The sequence below is a fragment of the Manis pentadactyla genome, chromosome X (genome assembly GCF_030020395.1).
Source record: "Manis pentadactyla isolate mManPen7 chromosome X, mManPen7.hap1, whole genome shotgun sequence".
Lineage (NCBI taxonomy): Eukaryota > Metazoa > Chordata > Mammalia > Pholidota > Manidae > Manis > Manis pentadactyla.
The window spans coordinates 47,711,673-47,727,883 of record NC_080038.1 but is presented as its reverse complement, the minus strand read 5'-3'; the positions used below and the strand labels follow the sequence as shown (position 1 = coordinate 47,727,883).

Sequence of the window (16,211 nt, the reverse complement as noted above, 5' to 3'; positions counted from 1 at the left end):
TAATGAATAAAGCAATTAACAGAACAATGCATTAAATAAATAGGATGCCATTTATATTTTTAAAAAGTAAAAAGCACGAAAGTTATGTATTTCTATGTGAATATAATGTGAGAAGAACTTTAAATTTATCTGTGTTGAGTGTTTTGTGATAATGCATGCACTCGTGTAATTAGGAAAACAGTTTTAAAATTAAAAAACAAAAATGAAGCTTAACTACATGTTAAAGAACGGAATGCCTCATGTTGCCATTAAAATTATGTTATAGACAAATATTTAAGGATATGGCAAATATTCACTAGGTTATTAAATAATAACATGCTATGATAATATTTTTGTTTAGAACTATAAACATATAATGCATAGAAAAAGGCTGGGAGAACAAAAAAACAGAACATTAAAACAGTGGTCCTCTCTAGATGGTGGCATTACAAGTTTTTTATCTTTTGGCATTTTCTTTATGCTTTCATGTATTTCCTGAATAGTCTACAATAAGAAAAACAGAAACAACCTGTGTGTGTGTGTGTGTGTGTGGTGTTTGCCTGCGTGCTCAAGGGAATGTTGGTTAGAATTAGGATTGTAAAGAGTGGAGTTGGCAAGAGAACTAAAGGTTGCTGCAGATTGAAATTAAAACTAGGTCTGTGAGATATGTGAGATTTTAGAATTTTAAATTGGGGAGCAAGACTTTAGGGGGCCTAGGAATTAACAGTAAAAACATAGGGGTAAGAGCTAGATAGATATAGAGACTGGATTACTAGATGAAGATGTTGTGAGAGCTTGGAATGAGAATCAAAGGCCTTATTAAATTAAAAGCTTTTTGAGAACTAGTATCAATATGAAGGAGGGTATGGGAATACTTGAATAAACTGGAATTCTCTGGAATTCTCATGTATTTCTGGTGAGACTGTATATTGTTACAACTGTTCTGGAGAGCCTGTACTGTGTTTTTGGAAGAAGTTACTTTTTGACCCTGCTACTACAATTTCTGCAAAATCTTAAGAAAATCTTTTAAAACATGCAAATATTTAGTTACATCAAAGCTCAAGTCTGTATTTCTTATAATTAAAAAGACCTAAACAAGGAGTCTTGGTTAAATAAACAATTAGCACTACAATGGAATAACATTCACCATTAAAAATAATGTAAAAATATTTAATGGGTCAGTCTATTTCAGAGGGTCCTCCAAAAAGCTGAGATCATATACAAAAATCTCTGTGTAATTTTTGGCGGGCAGTGGATCCATTCATCAGATTCTCATTTTGGGGCTCTGGAGAGTTGGAATTAAAACTGGAGGGTGTAACTACAGTTTTTATTTTCTCTATGTCTCGAGTACTTTGAATAGTGCTTTTGTTTTTATACTTTAAAATACTGAGTTAATACATGCTTTCTGTTAAAAATTCAAACCTTACTGAAGTATCTAGAGCTACGAGTCAAAGCACCCCTCTCCTTTGACGCTCTGATCTCATTCTGCACCCCAGATGAAGCACGGTTGTTAGGGGTATCTCCACACCAGAGCCTTTTCATGCTTATGCATTCACTGATGCAAATCCTCTAATAAGCTCTTTGCCAATTGCACGGCCACCCCAAATAATACCAAGGAGAGAAATAAAGAGAGTGCTTATTGAGCTTACTAGGCGACTGAAGTTAAGCGTTCTAAGGGTTTGCCGGTGTGAACTTACAGTGGTCGGCGCACACCCACCGTCGTCTCCCGCCCTCTACACCCTGTCCCGGCTTGCCCTGTTGCTCCCCATTCCCTTCCATTCTTCAAAAGGCAGCTGGAGAGATTGTTAATTTTTATATATAAATCAATCACGTCACCCTTCAGCGGCTTCCATCGTGCCTCGAATGAAATCCCTATTCCTTAGCGACCCTACTATACTCTGTGGTTGGGTTTGCTGGGCGGGGAATAACTCAGGCCAGTCCCCTGCAGGGGACTCGGTTTCACCGCGGTGGGAGCGCCCTCCCAAGGGGCGGGGCGGGGCTTCTCGAGCGAGGGGTGGAACCTCAGAACGAGTGTGAGGAGTGCCGAAGGGGGAGCTTTTCGGAGGAGGGCGAGCGTGTGGAGCAGGGCTGAAGCAGTGCCGTGGACCCCGCAAGCTCCTGCCGCTGAGGTGGGCGTCTTCCCTGGGCAGGGGGCGGACTCTGCTCGCGCGGCCGTCACTGGCTCACAGCTGGGGGTTGTTCCCACGGGACCCTGGCGCGGAGGCGGCGGCCTTGGGGAGCCTGCGGGAGAGGCTGTCGAAGGGGCTTGGAGGCCTGCCCCATCCCTCTCTCAACCCCGCCTTCTCTCCCCCGACCCCTCCCAGGCCTCGGCTGGCACCAGCGGAGACCTAACCGCATCTTCAGGGGCAGCGGGGCAGCGTCCGGCAGCGCGGCGGGAGAGCAGCTGACAGTGGGGATGCGAGGTACCGGCATTAGCCTTGGCCAAGTGGCCCTATAGAGGGAGTAGAGGCCGGGCCTTCAGCGTTTCTCTCATGGGTTCAAGGAAGGTGGCCTCAGAGAAGGGGGAAGGCGAGGGGCGGGCAGGTAGGCTTCTCGGGTAACTACTAGGCGTTTATATGTGTGTTTCAGTATCTAAATAGTACTATACACATACGCACACAGACACACCATTCATTTCGGCTAATGGTTTTTTTTTAAACTTAATATGTGTAGTAGATAATCCTCCATCAGGGAATCTAAATTTATCTCATTTACAAACAGTTGCATTGTATGATCCTACTACAGTTTATTTAACCATGTCCCGATCAATGTACCTTAGCTTGTTTCCCTTTTGCAGGAGGGAGAGGGCTATTACAAGCAGTGCTATAATGAATGGATTTGTATATATGTTTCATGCACATGTATGAATATTTCTGTAGGAGAAATTCTTAGGAGAGTAATCGCTTGGTCAAAGTGGATATGCATTTGAATTTTGATAGATTGGTTCAAATTGCCTTCCCGAAAGGCTATACCAGTTTACACTCCCCAATGTTGTGTGAGTACCCATTTTTCCACAGTTGTGCCAACATGAATTTGTATCAATCTTTGTAATTTTGCCCAATTTAAAGGGCAAAAAATGGTATGTTATTGTTTCCATTTGCATTTCCCTGATTGCTAGTGAAATTGAACACATTTTTTATTTGTCCAATTACAAGGGTAAGTAGGCAAAATATCAACTCATCCCATTTACAACCACTAAGCATTTCGGAAATTTAATACTAAAAAAACCCCATTCACAATAGCAAGAAAACGAGTAAAAATACTTAGAAGTAAACTACAAAACTTTATTGAGAAATATAATAAAAGAACGTTTGCATACCTGAGAAGGGATATCATGCTTCTGGATAAGAAGGCTCAATTTTGTAGTGATACCCATTTTTCATGTGTTGATTTATGCAATTTAAGTGATTTCAATAAATAAACCAAGTTTTTTGGAACTTAATATGATTCTAAAGTTCATCCAGAAAAGAAGATGGCCAAGAATAACCAAGAAAATATTTTAAAAGATAAGGTGGAGGTATTTGTACTACCAGCTATTAAAATGTATTCAAAAGGAACAATATTTAAATTAGAATGGACAGAAAAATGCATTAGAATAGAAAAGCCCACAAGTCGGGCCAGTTTGGATCCCAGGATTTATTGGGGAACATTGTTGGCCAGACGTGGAAAAACTGCCATATTAAAAATATCAAGCACACACTGCCCTCCTCCCCTTGGAAACTTGAATTTTCCTTTGAGGGCAGACTCCTTTGTTTGGAGAAAAACCACTTTATTGGATCTTTTGGTTATGCCAAGGTAAAGCCTCAAGGGTTAAAATTAGTGACTTTTCACCTAGAAATAATATGAACCTTCAGTTAAAATTAAGATGGATTCAGGTTAGCCTGCAGTGCGGCGAAGGAAGGAATCTGGATATGATCGGTCTTAAAAAATTTTTCCGATCTAATAGGCAAAAATGTTATGTCATTGTTTTCGTTTGCATCATCCGTGCTTATTGTGAGACTGCATGTCTTTTATGTGTCAGTCCAGGATAATAAGTGATTCCTGGAGACAGGTAATGATGGGGACCTCTTGCTCTCTTCCAGAATGGAGTTTGGCTAATTGGGCTACAGCTCTGCCCGCAAGCGTGAGAATAAACAGGTTGACTTTTTAAATTTTTCCTCAAGCAGTAGACTATAGACACCTAAGATCGGGGGCGGAGGCAGTTTTCAGGACATGGCCGAGATTTGGCGCTGAGCAGTATCATCGCGAGGTTTGGCAGCTAGCTCCGCAGTGGGTCGGAAACCTCGTGGTAGGCGAGATCCCTGCAGGACGGGAGGTTCCTCCCTTCCCCCAAAAAACTCCCAGTCATTTTCAAGAAGCTCCGCCTCTCTCATTTTTTTAGGTCTAGGTCTCGCGAGATCTCGTGTTTCCTAAAGGCGAGGCGCGGGCGGTATCCTGCGATGAATTCGATGGTTTCATATAGACTAAAACGTAATATCGCGATAGTCTCAGGCGATTGCGGGTGCCGGCGGCGGCAGATTGGCTCCGCCCCTCAGTGCTTTCTGAGGTTATACGTCATTTGCTTTTCTCTTAGCGTAGGCAAGAAAGCGGAGCCGTAGCTACTCCGGCTTTGGTGGGAGGCGGGGTCTGAGAAGGGCTGGGCTCAGGCTTTTCCCGTCCGGTAGAGGTTCTCGCGAGATAGCGCGGAAGCTGCCGTGGTTCGGCTACGAACTGCAGCAACCGTGGAGGCGGCGGCAACGGCCTTGTCTCCTGCTGCTCTTAACCGGTGACTACTCGCGGGAGCAGGGTTACGTCCTTGTGGGATCCGTTGGCGGTGGCGGAGGTAGCTTGGGAGTCGGTTGGGGGGGCGGCAGTGAGTACGGTCGGTCCGCCTGCTGTTAAGATGGCGGCGGAAGCTGCTGTCTGTCCGACCAGGACCCAATGACTGAGGTATTAGCTGTCCGCTGTTGTGACGCTTCTGAGGTACTTGACGTTAAGGAGGTGATGGTTGGCAAAACGCTGAGGTATGGATGAAGCGAACCTGAGGCGAAGACCACCCGGTCTCTAGTCGCTTGAGGCTACACCATTTATCGGGCCTCAGCGGCCTGTAGGCCCGCCTTTGCCTCACACCAGTCGTTCAACGCCTCGGTTGTCGCGCCACAGTGGGCGGTTGGAGAAGGGCCAGGGGCGGGAGTCCCAGACTTCGTTGGGCAGTGGGGTTGTGGGTTAATACTGGGCGGTGGGAGAGACGAGACCAACCTACGACGACCGGTTCCCTCCCCTTTTTTGTGGGCCCGCCTCCGTTCTCCGCCTTGCGGAGGCCCAAACGAATCCCCTAGTTTTTCTCGAGGTGCACTCCACTTCCCCTACTCCCGTGGTCTTTGAACTAATGTTTAGAGGTCAAACTTTGGTGCCTCTGACGTCCCATTCTGTTGTCCCGTTGACTCTTCACATCTACACGAGTATTTGAGGCTTGTGTTGAAGAGAAGGGTCAGAGTTTTTCCCTGTCACCCCCTCCCCAGACCTACCAAGGAAGAGCTTCTTAGCCCAAGACTCTTAGCCCATCCCGTCTCCCTCTTCCATTGGTTCTATTGACGCAGGCTTGACTAGAGCCTTTTCCGTTCCTTGCATTTACTCCCATCTTTATGGATGGAGCCAGAGTAGCTTTCTGTTTCCTCAGGTCTTCACCCCTGTATGACCCTGATCAGAGCCCAGGCTACTGATTTCTCCAACTCTGCATGCTGCTCCACCACTCTTAAGCGGAACAGTGAATGGGTTGGTGGTTGGATGATTGAAGTCTTCATGACCTCTTTTCGGGGCTGGTAGCCTTCCCTTCCTCATCCCCCCCCCCCCAAAATACCCTAAAAGAAGGCTGTAGAGGATTTTATCCTCTAGTAAACCAACTTTTTGTCCTCTGTCTCCTGCTATCCCTGTGCAAACTCGGGAACCGCCCCTTTTCCCTTTCTTGCTCTGAGTTCCTGTGGCCTCTTGGTCTATGGACATCTGCTTTTGCTGCTAACCACCTCTGACATGCTTCTCACTTCTTAATCCTTCCCCCACCCCCATGCTCTCTTTGCAGGAGCTAAATCCCCAAGAGAGAAGATACCCTCCTGTCAGTCTCCACTACATTCCCACATTCCCCCATATGCTAGAAAATAAAATCGCTTTGATAGATCATCTCCTGCTCCTCAGTCGTTGATTGCCCTGTTATTTTTCCCTTCCCCTCTCCCCTGTTCCACCATTACTATAGACAGTTCCCTATCATTTGTTTCCTGTTTAGATTACATGTTCAGTATTGTTTTCTCTTAGTTCCAGTGTTGTGTAGATTGAGGAGACACCAACATCCACCAGTCAAGGGAGGCACCCTGGTGTGGTGGAAATACTGTGTACTTTGTGTTCACATCAGAACTTTGTGACCTTGGGCAGATTACTTCAAATTCGCGGTTTTTTTCTTTTGTATAACGGCGATAGTAGCACTTACAGTTGCTAGAATTAAACAATTTGTAAAGTGCCTGGCTTATGGTAGGCACACAATAAATTGTGGTTACTTTTTCTTGGTGTAAGAGTATGTTGGCAGATGCATCTTGTCATATGGTAGTTTTATGACCTGGCAAAGAGTAAGAGATATTTTGTTCCTTTAACTGTACATTTTAAATATATTTCTAGGCCAGACCTATCATTTTTGTATTTGTTTTCTCCTCATAGGCCAAACTTTATTTTCAGTGGTTCATGATGTTTGAATGTGATTCTCACCTGTGTTAGTCTTATACTAGTTTAGGAATTTTAGTACAAAATCATTATCCTGGAATGACCACCAGCCATAATGTTGCTGTCAAGAACCACACCCAGGTGTTTGGCCTTTTGGAAGGGGTCCCTCATCCCTTGCCTACTCCCTCCACTCCTTCAAGTGCAGTCTGTCCTGTCATTCACTCTCCAAAAGATGAAATTTTGGTACTATTCTTATCACAGTAATAAAGGGACCTTCTGCTAGCTTGTTTTCAAGTGTTCATAATGTTTTTCCCCTACCTCTTTGGTCCCTCAGATCAGTGTGGGGGTCTTCTGTTTAGCCTTACCTGAGCAGGATAATTCCTATCTGAGAGAGTTTAGAAAGGCTTTTTGGGATAACAGGCTGCTTTTCCAAAATGAATTACTGCCAGTTCTTTAAATACTATCTCTTGTGGTTTTTGCCATTTTATGTTTTCCAAAATTCTTACTGAATGGAAGTGACTGTTTTCAGTTTGGAGGCAATTTTCCTTACTGTTAATATTTTGATTAGATCAATGTTAAAATGAGTGTTTTTTTCTAATTACTGTGGCTGGATGGTGGGGTTTGAAATAGGAATATGATGGCGAAGAGTTTACTTAGGATTAAAAATTTACTGTGGGTAACCATCCTGTAATTAACTATATGTGGACAGTAGTGTCAGCTTTTTGGGGTTTGCTTTATTTAATTTGAAGTGCTTTGAGGGGAATAGAATTTTCCCTTTTTCATCAGAGGACAGGACGTCACTTTCTGTTTTGAGATTTTGCGTTGGTGTTCTTTACAGTGGGTCAGTCAGTGGTCAGAAATTAACTAAAGCTCCGTTTGAGTCTTATCATTTCAGATCTAGAATAAATCTGGGAATGATAATATAGGTGTGACTAAAAGGTTTAATGTATTCTAGGAAGATTTCTGAGAAGAGAGGAAGAAGTGGCAGTACCAGTTAAAAACTTAGTCTAAGGTTCAGTGGCAAAGTTCAACCTGCGTTTTTCCTGGGTGTTTGTCATTTGTTTCCTAATATGGCCAAAAAGCATGTGTGAAGGTGAAAAATATTTTTTATGTGTGCAATTTTTTTTCATAAGAAATAATAAATTTAACATTGCCTTAGTGTCAGTTTACACTGAGGATATCAGATTGTTTATAAAGTAATCACTATCCTCTGTAATTTCATTTAGGTTGGGAACTGAGTTGAGTGTTCAGGGGTGTTATTATTAGGTGTTCATATTAGAAGAGTTGTTTTAGCTGTTGGTTCTGAGTTCTTATTACTCAAAGCAGGTCCCCAAAATGCAAATATGTGAGGGCTATTGCTTAAGAAATAAAAACTGTGATTATGTTTGAACATTGATTATAATGGTTCACTACCCCACACCCTAATAAATTTGTGTCCCTCCTCAATCGTTTTTTTTTTAGGCCCTCCAATAGTCTGACCTGAGTGGGTTAGCGCTCCAGAGGAACCAGCAGACCAACTTGGTCAGGAAGGTTCAGGAAGCAGTTCAAGCAGTGTTGGAATTTCCCACCAGGATGAGTATGATTGGCAGTGATTTTAGGTTAGTTTTTATAGATCTTTGTGGGTAGTATTTGTATTTAACTTCCTGGAATGGAGATGGAGGGGGGCTGTATGTATTTCCATTCTGTAATTGAGCTACTTTTGGTTTCTTCCATTGTCTGATCTGATGTGGCACTGCTGCTTCTTGAATTTAAGTGGAGCTCATTACTGAATTAAACTGTTCAAATGAATTCTCTGTATGATTTTTAAGATCACCCTAAGCATCATTCAAAAAATAAAATTGTAAGATTTTATGCCTAACCAATTCTTTTTTAAAAGAGTTATGAAAAATTTCAAACATACAAAAATTGGATAGTATAATGATCCTCCTGTGTACCCATCACCAGCATTGTTACCAACTTGAAGCCATTTTATTTCATCTATACTTCTGCCCACTGCCCCTTCCCTGATTATTTTGAAGTAAACCTGCTGTTTACTTCATTTGCAAATATTTGCATCTCTAAAAGGTAAAGTCTCTTGAAACATAACCTCAAGACTGTTACAACAAGTGCAAAAAATTAAGTGATTTTTTTTGAAAGTACCAAATATGAAACTAATGTTCAAATTTTAGTTTGTTTGAATCAGGACCTACTGAAGTCCATTTATCACAAAGGAAGGTTGATATATCTTTTAAATGTATTTTAATCTTCAGATTCCCTCCTTTTTGTCTTTTTTCCCTCATTTATTTGTTTAAGGTTTCCTATGGCGTTTCCCCTGCATTTGGTGACTGCATTCCAGTAGTGGTATCTAACCCATTCTTGCTAAGTTAAAGACCTTGGAGGACACCCCCCCTCCCATTATAATGGAACAATGGCAGTAATCTCTAGCCCAGTTGGAGTTGTTACTGCTGGCATAGGCACTCTCCCAAAATAACTAGTCATGGATTCCCTTTTCTGTGGCAGAGTGATTTAATGATACCTGACTTCAGTGCAGTGTCTTGGCCCTGCTTATTGCTCCACGTGAAAAGCAAGCCTCCTTTTGGAAGAAGCTGATATTTCCTAGATAATTACCTGATTGTGCCTGTAGGGTTTTTCATCATGGTTTCAATTTCCTTGGGTGGTTTAGTTATTTTCTCTTAATAATGTTTTTTTTATTTTTGATGTTCTATCTTAGCTGCTCTGACCCATAACTACTAAGCTATTAAGACTTAGTGATGAGTTCCTTTGGCTGTAATACAGTTTTTGCAATGGCAATACTAAACAATTTTTGAGAGCTTCCACTTAGATTCTGATTTTTAGCTATACACACAACCATATTTTCCTGTTGTTATTTTTGTTTTATTTCTTCTGGAAATGATGTTCCCCTGTATAAAGGTCTTTAAACTGTTCATTCCATTTCCTTATGCAGCATTTGCCGTCCTGGGATCTACTGTATGTTCCTTCCATGGTCAGAACCCTGAGAATAGGAGTTGGGACACATAGGGTTCAGCCAGCCTTCAACTTAAGCACAAATGGGGGCAGAGCAAAGCTACTTGTGCCTGTCTTTAAAATGAGAGTGGTTCCAAGCTGAAGGGGCAGAAAGGGTAGAGGACATGAATAAAAGTTTCTGAAGTATTTAGATGAAATACAATTGTGAATCACCAGTGCTATGGATCGTGAATTCAGGCTTTTCAGTTCTTGGTGTTCATTAATGGAGAAATCAGATCAGTAGTTCAAAATTGACCAAGTATCAAAGAAGTGATTTATTGGGAATTGCAGTGAAGTCCATTTGTTCAACAACAAAATTTGAGCACATTGGATAGATATAGTAAGTAGATACGTTACCCTGTCCCAAGTTTTCTGTAGTTAAGAAGTTTGAACAATGTCACTTAAACTTTCTAACCTTTGTTTATGAAACTGGGATAACTATAGATTTTGGAGACAGAGCTTTGCACACAGTAGGCATTTCAATTTGTTGTTTCCAGAGTTCTTATAGCTACAAGTTTACAATGGAAATGCTGTTTTTTTCTTTTGTTGTGTTTTTTCAATCATGGGTTCAAAGTATTATTGAAATGCCAGACTTGGTTGCTTTGAAAATGTTTGCCCTTCACAGTTCATGTTACCTTTCCTGCAGTTAGATTAAGTTGTTAAAATCTATGTGTAGCTGTAACCATATTAGGCTGCTTTACAATGACCTCACCATCTATATAAGATTGATAGTCACAAGCGCTTGGATTCTGGGTGTTTCACTGTATTGTTCCCTGACTTGTTTCCTCAATGAGTGGTTACCAGATGCTTATATTCTCAATGTCAGGGATAATTCAGCTCAGAAGATCCTGGAAGCCCTCTCATTTGATGTGTCATAGGGGTTGAGTTGCTAAAACTTGATGTACCAGCTTGGTTTTCTGGTTACAGAAATGCTTTTAGATAGTGAAGGAGTGGCTCCCCATGAGTAAAATTACTTTAGGTTTTTGTTGGGGCTGTTAACCTCAGCATTTTCAAATTTTAGTTCCCTTAAAAAGTTTTTAATCATTTGGCTTTAAAAATTGTAGTAGTGACATGGATTGATCCCAGAATATGATTTTACAGAAAGTTGGAATTTGTTTTAACTTCTTAAGAATGTATCATTAAGTGGAAATTGATACTGTGGATCAATTCAGTCTGGATTGCTGGTTGGACTAGATATATGTGAAAATTTCTTTTCAACCTGAGATTCTGATTGTATAATATTAGAATGGTGAAAGAAAGTGGTTTTTCCTTTTCAGTAATCTTTTAGTGACTAAAAGGGAGTAGGAGTAGGGAGATAAAGATTATTCCAGAATGATCTTTTAGTATAATCATTTAGGTTTTAAAGATTGGTAATTGTGAACATGATGCCATGAATTTATGTGCTATCTTAGCATAACCCAAGTTTTAAGTCCTTATAACTAGATACCAGAGATACTTGCTATGGAAATACTCTGATATATTGTGTTTTGTGGCCACTTACGTTTTGGAAGATTGCTTTTAATGATTATATTATTTACTGCAATTATTTTCTTATTTGCCTGTTTTTATAGTGAGGCATCTTTCTCCTGGTCTTCGCTTTTTATTCTTCCACTACTAATTCTTCACTATTACTGCATTCTGCCAATTGACTTCTTATAGGTAGAAAGACAAGCACAGTGATTTAGAACATGGACACTGGAGCCAGAGTCCCTGAGTTCAAGTTCTGATTCCATTTCTTACCAGCTGTGTCATCTTGAGTAAATTATTTAACCTCTGTGCCACAGTTCTTAATCTGTAAAATGGTAATAATAATTTTACCTACCTCATGGGGGGTTGGAGAAGTTGAACTGAATTAATGCATGTGAAGTGCTTAGAACAGTCGTTCTGAAACTTAGGGAACATCGGAATCATTAGAGGGCTTGCTAAAACACAGATTGCTGGGTTTCACCCCCAGGGTTTCTGATTCTGTAGGCCTGGGAGGGGCCTGAGAATTTGCATTTTCAGCAAGTTCCCAGGAGATGCTAATGTTGATGGTCAGGGAAGCACTGGAATTAGAACAATGCTTGGCACAAAGTGTTAACTTTTTTTTCTGGAGTACTTATTCAGACCCTGAGTAAAACGCTCTTCAGTGATGTTTAGTAGACATCTTCTGCCTTCAGGTAGAAGTGGTTTTGAAATCCCTTGTTGCAATGGTTCTCAAAATGTGGTCCACAGGTCAGCATCAGCAATATAACCTGGGAATTTGTCAGAAATGCAGATTCTTGGGATCTTCCCCATTCTTTTTTTTAAAGTGTGTCTTGGCTTAATGGGGTTGTCTTAGACTTTTAAAACAGCTTTATTGCAATGTAATTCATGTACCATACAGTTTGCCCATTTAAATGTACACTGGATTTTCATATATTCATAGTTATACAGCTGTTAACCACATCAATTTTAGAACGTTTTCATCATCCGTAAAGGAAACCCACTACCCATTAGTAGTCACTCCTTTTCTCTCTCCCAACCACCCAGTGCTTGGCAACCACCAATCTACTTTATGTCTCTCTAGATTTGCCTATTCTGGGCATTTCATACAAATGGAATCATACCATATGTAAGCAGTTTTAAATGTGATTAAAATATTCCATTGTTACTGTAAGAAATAGAATACAGATATGTAAATCCACCCAAAAACAAACTTACAGTTTAATAAATTATTTTAAGGCAAACACTTTTGAAACATGTCAAGTCAAGAAATAGAACTTTGCCTGTCACCTTAGAAGTCCTTCCATGTACACATCCCAATTACAGCACCCTCCCTCCCTCTAGAAAGTATCTGCTTTTCTGACTTTATAGTAATCACTTCTTTACACTCTGTTAAGGTTTTATCATCCAAGTATGCATCCCTGGACAGTATAGTTTACATTGTCCATTTTTAAAATCTTGATTTGTCATTTAAATATCTATAGCTTCCCATTCTTCCTTCTCTTTTCCTCATACTATATCTGTTGAAGAACTTGGACCATTTGACCTGTAGCATATCCCAGAGACTGAATTTTGCTGATTATATACTCAGTACAGTTAAACATGTTTCTTTATCCTCTGCATTTCTGGCAGTAAACAGCTGTATCCAGAGGCTTTATAAATTCAGGTTCATTCCCTCTGGCAAGAATATTGGCCATGGTGTGTTTGTTTACAACATTCACTAAGTTGTGATGATGTCTTGGATTTTTAATTTTTTTGGTTGGTAACAGCTATTGCTGCCCAGAGCTTAGATCCATTAATTCATTGGGAGTGTCAGAATGGCGGTGTTCTATCATTTTGTTTTCATATATTAGCTGGAATGATTTTATAAGGCTACTCAGTGATACAGTTTATATAAGAAGGGCTGGATGAATGCTCAATTTTTACTTTTTTTCCCTTGCCACTCACTAGTTCTGTCACTTTGCTCAAGTTACCTGATTAGCTACATCATCTGGGGAAATAACTTTATTCCTGGGTTTGTTGGGATTAAATGAAAAATGTGTTAGTGTTCTGTGTGTGGTCAGAAGATGGTAATTTCTTTGACATATTATTTCACTTGACCCGCCCCCCCCCCTCCAGTAGCTGAGATGAGCAGTCTAGTGGTGAAGTGATGACTAGTTAGCAAAGCCTGTTGGGATCCTTCAGGTCTGTATTGAGGAGGAATGTTGTTTGTTCCTTGGTCATTTTGGGGCTAAGATTCTGGCCAGTGATAACTGAATGTTCTACCACAGTTTTTTACTTCGCCACACCTTAGGAGGCACATTCATACCCTCTGAAGGTGATGCTGGGGTTCTTGTTCACGAAGCCGAAGAATGAGCTGAATTCACAAACACTCAAGGTAGGAGAGCAAGGTACAGGCTTTTATTTAAAAATAAAGTGAGAGAATAGAGCTCCTGGCTCACACCAGGAGGGGACAAGAGAGCCCGTAGTGGTGTGTTGTCTAGGGGGTTTTATAGTCAGTTGAGGATTTTTCAAGAACATCAAAAAAAGGCTTAGGGGTATGGACTTGTACCACCTGCCCTGTCCTCAAGGTGGGCTGGGTCATAGTCTGATTGCTAGGGCTGACAACAGAGTCACGGGTTATGCTGATACCCTTGCAGAACACTCAAACATTCCAGGCCAAGTTGCTTCTGGCTTTTTGACCTTTAACTCATCTCACTGAAGATGTTTATATCTTTACCCTAGTGAATTAGTGTGACCTTGACTTTGCATAATGCTTAACAGTTTCAATGGGGACTTTTTTGCCCATTGTTACATTGCTCTGACTGTAAACATTCCGCCCTGCTTTTCCCCTGGAGGCCCTCACCCTACTCTGACTACTCCCACGGTCCCTGTCTGAAAGGGTCTTACCCAGTTCTGTGGTGATGTGTATGTAATACATTGGTTGCCTTGATCTGCCCCTATCCACATAGCCCCCTACTGTTCAAGTTTGTTCTGTTGAAGGTTCTGTTGTAACCTTAGTAACCCATAATAAGTCTCTCTAATAGTCATCAGTATCACCATTATTAACATACTCGAGTAGCACCAAATATAGGTTAGAAAGGAGGTAAGTGTTACCCCTTCTAACATCTTCTATATTATCTGAAATACAGCGCCTGACACATATAGTAAGTGCTCAATAAATTGGAAACCATTTTTTGAAATTAATATTATATCTCCTTTTTCCCCCCTCACATCTATCTTACCTCTCTCCATTCAGTTCAACAAGCATTTACTGTTTCTAAGTATAAGGAGCTCGGGACATAAAATGAATGAGAGTTGGTCTCTGCCCTTGAAACTCACAGTCCAGTTAAGGACTGTGTGAAATCATGTTTAAAGTTCCTAAGCCTTTTCCTTTGTGTTATCTTTTCTTCCTGTACTTTAACCATGCATGATATAACCTCTCTATTGTTTCTTAAAGCTCTCCTTAGCTTTATATCCCTCCCCAGCCCTTGAGACTGCTGATACATGAGAAAGCCTGCAGTTGTCTTCTGTGAATGCAGGGTAATGCCAAGAAAAACCTTTGAGCCAAGATTGGCTTTCTAAATGGCACATGTGGTTGATACTACAGTATCAGTTTATGACTTTCAGCTGGACGTACAGCTTCTGTCCCATTTCGTTAACTATCTTCCTTCTTGCTTTCTCCCTTTCCCCTCCTCCTTTACCATTTCTCAGGATGTTTGCTACAGAAAGACAGAGGCTCCTATACCCAATTAGTGATCTATCAAGTATGTAAAGAGACAGCTGTGTTTCATATGAAGTAGGATTTGAGTGGGCCTAGGGTTTATTGCTAAATTTTCATTCTCATCTATAAAATGGTAATTAAAAAGCCTACTTCATAGTTTGCTGGGCCCCTTAAAGTAGATGATGTGTTTTAAAATGTTTAAAATGTAGAGAACCCTGCAAAGATAAGGCCATTATAATTTATGTAAAATAAATACTTAACTGGTAAAATACTCATTAAATACCTAACAACAAGTAACTATGTCACTTGGGGCAAATTTATCACTGAGCCAATTTCCTCATCCTTTAAATAGGGATGGTGTTATCTTAATCACTCAGCAAATATTTGGGGGCATACTCAGTACTGCCAGGTACTGGGAATACAAATATAAGCAACTGGAGAACAAAGGGGCAGCATGGTATACTAGGGAGGGAGACTTGTATAAATCACACTCAAAGGCATCAGTACAATAACAGGAAGTGAACAAAATGTGCTATTGCTGTTTACAGGAGGGCATCAGAATGTCACACAATTTCGTTAGGGTTAAACAAGATACATGAAAAGTACATTATGAACTCAAAAAATGCTATACAAATGAAGTTAGTTTTATATACCCCAAATGAATCAATAGTCTTGACCATTATTTCATTTTCCTCACAAGACTTGTACTTCAGATGTGCTTATTTCTTTGAGCCAGATTTTATGAGCTCCTTAAGGGTGTTACATATTCCTATAGTAGACTAGTAGTACCCTGAAAGTAATACTTAATCTAGAAGGACCTTTTTTTGACCCACGTTATTGTTTTCTAGTTTCTATTACTAAATTAATTTAGGAAAAAAACTGGAAAATGTGTTTTATTGTGGGAAGAGATCTCTACTCCCACAAAAATATTTAGTCACTGTTAACATTTTGTCTGGTGTCTTCCCATCTTAATGATAACAGTAATATTTAAAAAATTAGTCCACTAGAAATTAAGGGACAGGCTTTTCCCAAATAGGAACTGAAAATTTAAAACGTCGAAGATACTCAAACTAAACATCAGAAATGCATATTGAAATGAGATGTTTTTAACCACTAGATTGGCAAAAAATAATTTGGTAATATCTACTCATGGCAAAAATACAGTGAAGAGTCTAGTCTTACAATATTGCCCACAACTGGTATAAATTAATAGCGCTATTTTGGAGATAATTTTGGCAAGTTGCATAATAGTATGTACTATATGATGGTGTGTATTTTTGTAAAATACTAGGGTAGACTGGTACATTTATATAGAACTGGTCAAGAGGAACATAAGCATTGTGATAGTCACATTTCTGTTTCTGAGAAATCTAAA

The 16,211-nt window shown here is 40.4% G+C and overlaps 1 protein-coding gene across 14 annotated transcripts in view; it reads left to right on the top strand.

Annotated features, from left to right (window-relative positions):
* Nucleotides 1–2,002: 2,002 nt before the first annotated feature.
* HUWE1 (HECT, UBA and WWE domain containing E3 ubiquitin protein ligase 1) overlaps nucleotides 2,003–16,211 on the top strand; it is a 206,952-nt gene continuing 192,743 nt past the window's right edge. For 9 of the 14 annotated variants that reach the window (XM_057495612.1, XM_036919080.2, XM_036919078.2 and 6 more), the window contains exons 1-2: nucleotides 4,546–4,801; nucleotides 8,128–8,264. The gene's annotated coding sequence lies outside the window, so the exon portion shown is untranslated. Of the gene's footprint in view, nucleotides 2,109–2,303; nucleotides 2,403–4,544; nucleotides 4,802–8,127; nucleotides 8,265–16,211 lie in introns of those variants that run through there. The other 5 variants (XM_036919075.2, XM_057495610.1, XM_036919079.2 and 2 more) reach the window with 5 other exon arrangements.